Raw genomic sequence first — 11,041 nt, forward strand, 5'->3', positions numbered from 1 at the left:
CCCAAACAAAATAAAAAAGAAAAAAAATCTCAGTACGAATAAATAAGGAAATAATTATCCGTTTCAATTTTTTTTAGCAATTCAGAGAGAGAGAGAGATTTGTTTTCTTAAGCAATTTGAGGTTTTTGATTTTCTGAAACTAAAATCAATTCAAGATCCAAAATTTAGTCACCTACGTTAATTTATTTCCAACTCACTAAAGAGTAACATTAGTGATTTAACAATTTTCATATGGGGGATCAGCCAATTAAACAAGTGCCATGTTCATTTGATAAGTTAAAAAAAGGATTTAGTTCTCAATTTATTTATTTTATTTTGTTTGCAAAATATTGGGAGTTAGTCACTATAATTGGCTCATCCTAATCAATTAAAGATGAAAACTCTTTTTAAAATTTTTTTTAAAAAAAAAACTCTTAAGACTTCAATTTGGTACGATACATAAACTTAAAGTCGTATTATACGACAACAACACAATTTCCTTTTTTTTTTTTTTGATAACAAAAGAATTCTTAGCTGTTATTTTTTAGGTGTTCTAGATAAATCTCACTTTAATTTTATAGTCCGCAAATTATATAAAAGATGTAAAATACACTAGGCATACCTCATGCAACCAACTTAAAAAGTTTCCAACTTCTCATTAAAATATTAGGTGTCTCAATTTTCAAACCAACAAAATAATGCACCAACTATTCAAAATTTTGTCACCAAATAAATATGTGCATGTAATATGTAGACCACACTACACTTAAATGTGGAGTAATAGAAAATTTAACAAGAGCCTTTTAGCTAGGTTGGGAAGTGTGTTTATGGCATAAAGTGATATAACTCTTTTAATTAATTTTTATTGAAAAATATATATGTACTTAATTTACTTAACTACTCTCAATTATTATCCATTATAGAGTTGACTTGCCGCAGCCTCCAAGTACATGAAAAACAGGTAAAGTGCAAAAAATAAAAATAAAAAGAAGAAAAATTTATGTACGTCGGTGGTTATAAAATTCGTAATTATCTTAAATCAAGCTAAAATAATTTAATAGGGTAAAAATAAATATAAATTATAATTATGTAATAGTAATAGCAACACACATGTATCTATTAGTTTGGGGTAAATAACGCGTGAGTAAGCTTTTACCATTATATAATCTCAACTCCTTATTAATTTCTTAATATATTATTTGATATAAAATCTTTTTTAGATTAAACACTCGGATGTGTATTGGGTAAACCTATTCTTGTGTAGTATCTTACAAACTATAGAGGAGACGTAAATTGCACTAGACAAATTCAACACGATGAGGTCGACTAAAAAGGCGTTAACAAGGAAAATCGATCTCTGACTTCACTTATTAAATACCACCTGCTACATCAACTCACTCATGCTCTTACGGGTTCAATAACGAATTAATATTGATGTAGTTAATGTACAAGATAATGAATGAAAACGGTTGGGTTCAAAATATTAGTTTTAAGTTTGAGTAATTTGTTGCAAAGTGGATAAGCAAAATGAAAAATCTCACATATTAACTTTAAAGAGGATGGCTTATGTTTTTATTGAGGATATATAGTGTCACACCCATTTGTTAACTCCAAAAGATTTGATTTTAAGTTTGAAAGGATTTTATTATTAAAGTGACAAAAGATTAAAAATTTATTTCGAAAAAGGATTCGTTAGTTTCAAAACTCAGAGTCGCCACTTGGCATAAATCAGGTGTGCCAAGTCACCCGTGGATATCCTTTTTCAAAATGGTTTTGACTCTATAAAACTGATCCGCGAACAGAAATCCAGCTGAGGAATTTTGTTGACCGAGGGGAAAGTGTTAGGCACCCCTCGATCCCGTGGTTCGACCACGGTCGCTTGGTGGAGTATATCGGCTAATTTGGACACTATGAATGTATAAACCACACCAAACATAAATAAAACGATCAATCAAGCAGACGAATCCAAAAACAATGTCCATCCCAATTATACAGTCCAAAATAGAAAAAGAATGCGAAAATGTAAATCCTATTCTACCCTACACTAATTTTATACTACGCTCCCATGCTACCCGATGCCTCGGGACTTCATCACGGCCGTCTTCCAAATACAAAATACTTCGGGGCATTCTCCAGCAAATAAATACAAGTGATCGCGGGGCATTCCCCGATTAAATAAATGCATTTCCAAATGCAAGAACTAAAACCAAACCGTTCAACTCAAATTCCACATTCAAACATTCAACAAGAAATCTTATTCCTAAATTTTTGCCTACCCGAACCAACATTCGCCTATCCATTTCAACATATCATAATTTTATCACATTCCAACAATATTTATGCTCATTACAAATTAAACAAAACAACAATAAATCAAAGCTAATCTAAATTCAACTTTTTTATCAATTTCTCAATTTCATCCCAAAAATTCATTTTTAACCACATTATTAAACTAGTTCGACTATCAAATCACTTTTCAAAATCCGAAACCAACAACACATACCCCAACGAAGATTCAAACATTTAACATACCAATCATTCATATCCACAACAACAATTAACATTTTTGCTCAAAATATTCAAAACCGCACCACAAAATCACGATATTAACCAACTTCGATATAATAAAAACTAGAGTTGAGAGATGAACCTTCGAAGAACCGATTTCGTTGATAATAAAATCAAGAAAGCCCGGACTATAGAATTCCTAATAGGGCCTCAACAATGACGAACTTCAATTCCGTATTAAAAAATTTGAGACCCAAAATTGAAGCTCCGTAAATCCAATCGAACCCGAAAATCGACACTGTTCACATACTGTTCATGGCACTGTTCACAACACTGTTCATAGCACTGTTCGCGATACTGTTTCTCTCTCGATTTTTTTCTCTCTCACGCGATTCTCTCTTCTCTCCCTCGAATTTTTTTTGTTCTTCTTGTGAGGAAGATGATTTGGTAATTGTTGTTATTGTGGAGAAGATGATGATGAAAGAATGAGCCTCCCCTTTTTCCCCTTTTAGAATTTTTCTTTTATATTTTTTATTTGATTTTTCCTTTTCTTTATTTATTATCCTATGTGGAAGCATATAATTGGTAGCTTGTGAGAATAAGTGTGTGACATGTGGAAAAGTTAGTGTGGCATATGGAAACATGAGGGTGGCGTGTGGAAAAATGAGTAGGACGTGTGCCTTTTGCATGTATCCAATGAAAAATGGAAAGTGAGGTGTTGAGGTGGCATAGTGAGGTGGCAAAGATGCTATGTATTTAATTATTTTCAATTCTTTCTTCTTCTTTTTTTGTGGGGGGAGAAATTATCAATTAAACAAAAGTATGGTAAGGTGAATAAAATAAAAATAAAAATTAAAATTAAAAAAAAAATATTTTCTAGAAAGGACAAAATTACGTGTCCACATCATGCCCCCTTTGGATGTAAACACATGGTGTTTTCATATAAAGCAGTAGACAACGAGATAAAATTTTGTCCTGACCTTTATTCAAAAGCACGGAGTACGAGGAAGGAGGGAAACCAGGTTTTGACTTAGGACATCCTACCTACCCCAGTTATGAGAGAAACGAGTGACAGTTATCTCAAAGGATTGGAAGGAGATGGACTATGCCGATTTGGAGAGTCGAGTGAGGTCCCATTGAGGTTCTGGTCCGTGGCTAATGAAAATTACAAGCTAAAAACATAAATGAAATTACAAAATCCTATCTACGCAACTTCTGTTGGACTCTTGACTTGAGTTTCATCACCCTATTCTCCGAGGGATATAAGATGATGAATTTTTACCATGATTTAATTATCAAACCTGTGCAGGAACATTGCTTTCTGCATTTGTAAAAGCGAGAAATTAGGGGCCTTGATGTTTAGGCTTTGAAATTCTTGATTTGAAGGTGACATGTATTCCTGTTTCATGCAAAGAAAAGTTGTGAGTTTAAAAACATGGAGGCAGGTTTGTGGCTTTGACTTTCGTGGCAAACGCTCTCGTCGTCATGACATTTAACCTTGCTTCCAATCATTACATATATCATTGACTTGATGCATCATTGACCCAAACTTAGATTATTAAGAGTGACTTTGAAACAAATACAATATCTTTGCTTTGTCATGCTCCTCAGATAGACCCCTTGGAACCTTGGTATTTCATGAGTTTCCAGACTTATTTGTTGACAAAACTTTCTGTTTGCCTCATTTTGGCTCACAATCATGTCTCTTTCATGTGTTGACCTTTCTGCCTTGGTTTGTACAATTGAAGAAGCTGGTAGCCAGTTTTGAAATCTTTTCTCAGTTGTTTTGACATAGACTTGACTCAAAGACAAGAAACGACAAAAAAAAGAATGACAATTTTTGTTTGGATAACTGACTCAAGAAAGATAAAATAAAAATAAAGAGAAGAAAGAAAAGTCAATGAATGTCCCCTTTTGAAACAAAGAAATAAAAAATTCAGCTAAAAATGACAGTCAACACTAATGATTATGCCATGCATTTTGGATTAAGCAGCTTGATCTTTTCATCCAAACTTTCTATCCATTGTTGTTGAGTTAATGACCTTGAAACTAAGTTGCTTCCTTAGGTCAACTGCATTTAAGACCCCATTCGGCTAGTGGCGCCTTGAAGGGTTTTCGCCAACAAGTTTCTCTCATTTCTTTTTATCACCCCACCGTTACCTTATGGTATCCTAGAGGGTTTTTCACCAATAAGATTATCTTATTTTCATTTCTCTCAACTCACAGTCGTCTTACAGTGCCCGTGAGGATTTTCACTAATAAAACTCTCTCATTTTATCTCTCTCAACTTACCATCATCTTATGGTACCCGCGGGGGTTTTCACCAATCAAACTCTCATTTTTATTTCTTTCCTGATTTCTTATGCTGAGGAAGACAATTAGTACCCCAAATGCATCATCATATCCATTGCATTCTTAGCCTTAACATTATCAAAGATTGATCTGAAGGACTTTCTTTGGTTGTAACTTGGCTTTTGGATAAAGGTTGGAAAAAAAAGAATAACATAAGGCCCAAACAATACTTGAAGTGGGATAGGACTTACAACTTTTGGAATCAACTCAAACAATGAGGATTAACTCATGCCCCAATTTCTTTTGGCTGGGCAGTTCTAAATTTTTTATTTGGTTGGACCGAGCCCTAAGTAGGGCAGCCTATGTATCTCACCCTCGAAAGAGAAGAATCAGGTCACGCGTAGTTCTGGCAGCTTGTTCTTTCACTTGATTCTAATTTTTTTCTTTTGTTGACTCTTTTTCTCTTTGGGACTTTTCTGACTTTATTTTTCTTGACACTCATATTTTCTTTCTTTTTCGACACATTTTTTTTGAATTTTGTTGACTCTATCTTGATTCCAAAAGAGGGGTATGAAAGAAAATAACACTAAGGCCCAAATGGGGTAAACAAAGGATGATACAGTGTTTGGATAGCAGAATAAAATGCCTTCGTCATATCAAATCTTGAAAATGCTAGTACATAGCATGCAATGCAAAAGTGCGCGATCAAGATCACTTATGAAATATTTTACAACACTAACTTTCCCCGAGCATGTGTGCCACCTCTTTTTCTACACTAGCCCAGCATACAACTCCACTTTGTTGTACATTCCTCATACTGAAGGACTCATGACTTCGTGGAACTAATTTTCTTCTTGTTTCTTTTGACATAGGATCACACATTCACTACTTGACCTAATTGAGATATATCTTTCAATTGATGATCAAGTTATTCTCACGATTCTCAAAATAATAGCCTTAATTCTCAAAGAAGACTTCAACTTGATCACCAAATGCCCCTGCACTCTATCTATTTTCTCAGATGCTCTCTTTTTCTAACATTAACCCTCTGATTCAATGTTTATGCTTAAACTAGATTTTAAGGTCTAGCTGTAAATTTCACTAGCATGTCATGTCACTAGAGTCAACATAAAATATATTATGTAAAGAAAATAAACAAGCAACACATATTTAAAACACAAAGAAAAATAGGACACTTCATTTAATAAAAATGAAAGATAGAATGGTTTGAACATAACGACAAAGGGACAATACAAGATAGATCCCGAATTACAACCCTAAAATAATTCGTATAACAGAAAATAAAACAAAACAAACTACCAGATCTCTTCCTAGTAGGGAGGGGTGACTTCTCAATTGCTCAGCCTGACATTTTAACCACTGGTTTGCATATCAGCATGACTAGAGCTTTTCTCACTGTCAATGTTCTGCACCATAGTTGATTTATCTTGAATCATCTTTTCAATTTCTCTTTTCAAAGCACGACAATCTTCAATACTGTGACCCTGAATATCAGAATGATATGCACATCGTACATTAGGATCAAAACTTCTTGAATGTAGGTCAGAAGTATACCCAAGGAGAGGAGTGATCATGCCCTGTTTACCAATCTCTGGAATAAACTGACATAGGATTCACCAATATGAGTGAAATTATCTTTTTCCTTCCTCCTCTTTGCGAACTCTGACCTTGGATAAAATTTGGATTTAGAGGCTCCTTAGTAAATTTGTGGGGGTCGAGGACAATATTGAGGGACAGGTACATGCCATTGTGGATAAGAAGATGGATGAGCATACAATTGTGTATTGTTCAAAGGATATTGAGGAAGTGGAATGGGATTTCTTGGATTTTGGGGAAAGAAACCTTGTTGCAAGTGGTTATGTGGATCTAATATGTAAACTCGGGGTTGAGGCTGATAGTATTGGTGGGTTGGACCTCTCAAACTCTGATTTGGCCCTAGCATGACAATAAGTGTGTTTTCCTTCTTCTTTCCTTCAGTTTTCCTTGGTTGATTGCAATGCCATCCCAAATGTTTCACAGAATCCTTCTGTCTATTAGGCTTCCCAAATTTTGATGTCTCAAAGATGGGAGGAAGGTTAATACTTGAAGACATGCCCCAGTTTTTATATGAAACATTTTTATAGCCCTTAAGTCCAGGGGAATTTTCATATCATTTTCTACACTCTTAACTTTTTCAACCACTTTCTCTAGCTCTTCTAGCATGCTAGGCTTCTTAGTAAGAAATTTTGACGGTCCACTTAATTTAACGGTAGGATCAAGAGTATAAAAATGATCATCAAAAGTATTGAACGTAGATTCACTAGTGGACTGGGGAAGCACAATCGTTGAATTGATTGCCAAAGTGAAAGTCTTAGTAGAAGGTTGAGCAACAAAAACACAGACGGTATGTGGTGCTGTGAATGTGGTAGACTTATACCGAGGAGCTAAAGAAAGAGTGGTGGAAGTATTGAGGTGCATTTGACATGGAATGAATTCTGAGGCAAGCTGTGGCGCATCAACAACAGTAGGAAACTGACATTACGATTTTGGTAGAAGACTCAAGGTATTTGCAGGTTCAAAAGTGGGGAACAGAGGTGGAGGCATCCCACTGGCCCAAGCTAGATACATTTCTATCATTTGTTGTCTCAGTCTCAAATTCTCTTCCTTTAAACTCTCAATTTCCTAACTCTTTGTTTCATCCATGGTGCCACTCTCTATATCCTTGTTGGACACAACTAAACCTTCCTTGGATTTAGTGTGATATGGAGGACCAGCCAGGAATCCACAAACCAACTACCTTAAACTAACTGAACAAGAGGCAACAAATATGTTAGAGTTCAACATTTTTTCAAAACCTCTTTTTAAAAAATAAAAGATCACCGAACCCAAGAAGGGCACCTACGTATCTCACTCCCGAGAGAAAAGAATCAGGTGTGCGTAGTTCGTGAAGTCGTGCCAAAATGGCCAATTGAACTCTTTGTTTTCTTTCTTTTTTTTCTTCTTCTCAAAACTTTAAGAAGAAAAGAAAATAACAATTTGTCAAAAGAATTGACGAAAATGTTTTTGAATTTTTCAGCTTTAATATTCCTATACAAAGTGAAATCTATGATTACCAAAGAAAATCTTTTGGGGTTTTCAGTTTTAAATTTCATATGAAAATGGAATTTGAACCTATTAAAGAAATTTTTTTTTGTAATTTTCTTTTAGAGATGTATATATAACACCTACTCTAAGTGAAGAGTGAAGAAAATTTTTTTGAATTTTTTTTAAATACGGTCCCCGAACCAACAATAGGCTGCCTACATATGTCACATCCCGAAAGAGGAGACTCAGGGGTGCGTAATTCGTCTAGATTGGACAATTAAGGATTAAATGACAAACTAAACCCTGAATTGAGAGACACGACTAAAGACAGACGAATAAAATTTTTTTTGGGTTTTTAATTAGAAACTAACACCAACAACTATGAAACAATTTTTTTTTTTTTATATTTTCATTATATAAAAATGTACAAAGCTCCTATTGAAAGGAAAAAATAATTTTTTTGGATTTTTTGAATTGTGAATACTTACTAAAGAAATAAAAGGAAAATCTTTTTAACGTTTTTAATATTTGGGGAAATGAGTGCAAAAAGTAATTTTTATTTTTATTTTTAATTGTGAAAAACAAAAGTTATAAAGAACCCTAAAAACGACCAAATCTCTTTTTTCACTCTTTTTTTTCTTCCCTTTTTTTTCAATAATTTCTTGCCTACACACTTTGCTCCTAACTCATGTTTTTGCTCAAATCAGCCTGTCAAATGACTTCGCTACCCTCAAAGATGCAACATTTAGCACGTAGGGATGTTTTAGAGGTGAGTCTCCTACAAAGGGCCACGTGGGTCCCGCTAGATCTCAATATGATGCAAATAAGCATGACCTAAAGGCTGACCTGCGTTGGGGTTTACTAACAAGGTTGTTCGGGAGAGCATATGATCGATAGTGGCTGCACTAGCTTTCCACCCACTCCATACCAGTCGACGGCTCCCCCTCTGATACAAGTACGACCACGAGGATGGACGTATGAAAGTGTAATGAACTCGAGGCTTGGAGTGTGCAAGAAAAATACAAAATAAGGCCTAAAACAAACACCAAAATCGAACCTACACTACACTCCATGAGCTACATTTTGAGGCTTTTCATTAAAGGGTCTTTTGGTAATTTTGTATTCTAGTTGTAACCTAATATAAATAGAACATTATAGGTCATTTTGTCTTAGACTTGGTTGAATATTGAAAGTTGTAACATTTGAAACACTCTCTCTTGTGAGAATGGCCCCCAAAGCCGAAACTTGTAACTAGGGCTTTCAACTTGAGTATGGAATCACTCGTGTTGGATTCAAGCTTGGAAACGTTGGATGCTTGGGAGATTGAGGTCACTATTGTGCCAACGTAAGAGTTAGGTATTTGTTGCGTATGATGTTAAAGGTCCAAGAGTAGAATAGGCTTTTGGGTTGTTAAGATTATACCTTCAATTTGTCAAACTATCTATCCTTTTGTTTCTTTGTAATCGTGTAGTAGTGTTGATGTTGTAACCGTGTGTTTGTGTTGTTAATGTGCAATCTAAAATTTGTCTATTTTTCATCTTGTTCTTGTTGTGTTGCTACTGTTTTGGTGTCAAAAACATCCTTGTATTCTTGTATTCTTGTATTCTTGTTGTTGTAGTGAATCCGAGACTGGTCTCCATCTTAGTCCTCAAATCCTTCAGATTAGTGGACTGTTTTGGAGTTGTTTCTTGTTCCTCTTATTTTTCCCGTATCACCCTCCTAAAAAATAAGGGTGACTCAACTATAGGTCGTGTACACAACATGTACTACAAAACTTGTTGAATAAAAAATTGACCCGGGTTATGCAAATGATGACAGATATAAAGCGGTAACACATAAGAGAAAAACTGTAATCACGTAGCACATAGACACTCAACAACGATAAACAAATACAAACAATGTCTATACACTCATAATGTCAAAACTAAGCCGATATAACTCCAAAAATAAGCTCGAATTCTGAAAAAATTCCCAGCAGAGTTGCTAGAGCTGTCACACCACTTTGTTAACTCCAAAAGATTCGATTTTAAGTTTGAAAGGATTTTATCATTAAAGTGACAAAAGATTAAAAAATTAATTTGAAAAAGAATTCATTAGTTTCAAAACTCAGAATCGTCACTTGGCATAAATCAGGTGTGCCAAGTCACCCGTGGATATCCTTTTTCAAAACGGTTTTGACTCTATAAAACTGATCCGCGAACAGAGATTCCGGCTAAGGAATTCTGTTGACCGAGGGGAAAGTGTTAGGCACCCCTCGATCCCGTGGTTCGACCACGGTCGCTTGGTGGAGTATATCGGCTAATTTGGACACCATGAATGTATAAACCACACCAAACATAAATAAAACGATCAATCAAGCAGACGAATCCAAAAACAATGTCCAGTCAAATTATACAGTCCAAAATAGAAAAAGAATGCGAAAATGTAAATCCTATTCTACCCTACACTAATTTTATACTACGCTCCCATGCTACCCGATGCCTCGGGCCTTCATCACGGACGTCTTCCAAATACAAAATATTTCGGGGCATTCTCCAGCAAATAAATACAAGTGATCGCGGGGCATTCCCCGATTAAATAAATACATTTCCAAATGCAAGAACTAAAACCAAACCGTTCAACTCAAATTCCACATTCAAACATTCAACAAGAAAACTTATTCCTAACTTTTTGCCTACCCGAACCAACATTCGCCTATCCATTTCAACATATCATAATTTTATCACATTCCAACAATATTCATGCTCATTACGAATTAAACAAAACAACAATAAATCAAAGCTAATCTAAATTCAACTTTTTTTTTTCAATTTCTCAATTTCATCCTCCGAATTCATTTTTAACCACATTATTAAATCAGTTCGACTATCAAATCACTTTTCAAAATCCGAAACCAACAACACATACCCCAACAAAGATTCAAACATTTAACATACCAATCATTCATATCCACAACAACAATTAACATTTTTGCTCAAAATATTTAAAACCGCACCACAAAATCACGATATTAACCAACTTCGATATAATAAAAACTAGAGTTGAGAGATGGACCTTTGAAGAATCGATTTGTTGATAATAAAATCAAGAAAGCCCAGACTATAGAATTCCTAATAGGACCTCAACAATGACGAACTTCAATTCCGTATTGAAAAATTTGAGACCCAAAACTAAAGCT

This window comes from Capsicum annuum, chromosome 4 (assembly GCF_002878395.1).
Source record: "Capsicum annuum cultivar UCD-10X-F1 chromosome 4, UCD10Xv1.1, whole genome shotgun sequence".
NCBI classification, from domain to species: Eukaryota; Viridiplantae; Streptophyta; class Magnoliopsida; order Solanales; family Solanaceae; genus Capsicum; species Capsicum annuum.